The sequence below is a fragment of the Carya illinoinensis genome, chromosome 6, assembly GCF_018687715.1.
Source record: "Carya illinoinensis cultivar Pawnee chromosome 6, C.illinoinensisPawnee_v1, whole genome shotgun sequence".
NCBI classification, from domain to species: Eukaryota; Viridiplantae; Streptophyta; class Magnoliopsida; order Fagales; family Juglandaceae; genus Carya; species Carya illinoinensis.
Genome location: NC_056757.1, coordinates 21,877,798 through 21,879,401, shown reverse-complemented (window position 1 = coordinate 21,879,401; position 1,604 = coordinate 21,877,798).

The window sequence follows — 1,604 nt, the reverse complement described above, 5'->3', positions numbered from 1 at the left end:
CGTTCAGATCCCAAATACTCTTCCATTCTGCCCCTTTGGACACTGCCATTGATGGTTCTCCCTTTGCTTTCCTCTTTCTGTCCATATCAGCATGATATGCACCCCTTAGAAAGCATAGACCATCCTTAGTGTATCCTCATATTAGTTTTTCCTCTATCCCCATTTTACTTATAGGGACTCAACAAATCTGGTTAGCTTCCTCCTCCAAGAATACATTTTGAACTAAGGCCTCATCCCACTCCTTGGTCTGTCCATTAATAAGCCTCACTACCTTGTCATCCTTATTTAGAATTTTCAAAAAGGACTACACACAAAAAGATGAAGGAGTTGGTAGCCATCTCTCCCCTTGGATTTTCACTTTAGCTCCATTGCCTACCCTTCAATGCAGACCCTTTTTCAATAAACCCTAACAAAATACTTCTCCATATGAATGAAGGACTGCTTCCGAGCTTTGCATTTAGAAAATCTGTGCTCTAAAAATATTTCTCTCTAAGAACCTGAGCCACCAAGGAACACGGGTTTTCTCCTTCATGCTTAGCCAACATAGCTAAATTAAAGCTTTCTAAATCTCTAAAACCCATTTCTCCTTTACACTTATGCACTCTCACTTTCGCCCAACTCCACCAATGCATTTTTCTTGTGTCATCTTTATAACCCCACCAAAATCTCGAGCATATAGTATTGAAATCTTTACATAAGGTTTTAGGTAGCTTGAAAACACTCATGGTAAAGGAAGGTATAGCTTGCCAAACATCTTTAATTAATACCTCCTTCCCAGCTTGAGACAAGAATTTATTCTTCCAACTCTCCAACTTCTTCCACACCCTCTCCTTAACACTTCTAAAAGTATTCATAGCAGGTTGTCCTAGATACTTATCGTAGCTGCCACAAACTATCCCTCCTTCTTCTCTCAAAATCTTGTTTTTCTCAGCTTCACCAGTATTAGAGCTAAAGAATAATGAACATCTTTCCTTGTTAAGGACCTGACTAGAGGCTAATTCATACCTTTGAAAAATTTGCAACAATTCACTCCACTCCTCCTTTTTTACCCTTCCAAACAAGACACAATCATCTGTAAAGAGTAGATGATTAACCCTCAATCCCCTTTTAGCCATTGAAACTCCCCTAATAATCCTTCTTTGATTAGCCTTATTCAACATTGCACTTAATCCCTCAGCACACATTATAAACAAGTATGGTGAAATCTCCCTGCCTCAATCCCCTTGTTGGATAAAACCTTTCGCCTGGCACTCCATTCACCAAAACAGAATAAAAAAATTTATGATACATAGCCCATTACTAGTTGAATCCATTTCTCATTAAAGCCCAGCTTCCTCATCACTTTTTCCAAGAACTTCCATTCAATTCTGCCTTGGACATATCCAGTGTCAAGGCCATGCTTCCATGCTTGCCCCTTTGTCTTTGTCTTGACTTCATGGTGTGCAAAACTTCGTAGGCTGCCATTACATTGTTAGAAATAAGTCTCCTTGGCAAAAAATAAAAAACACTTTGGTATTGGGATATTACAATTGATAAAATAGACTTAACCTTATTTGCAATTACTTTGGATATTATCTTATATACTACATTACATAGACTTATAG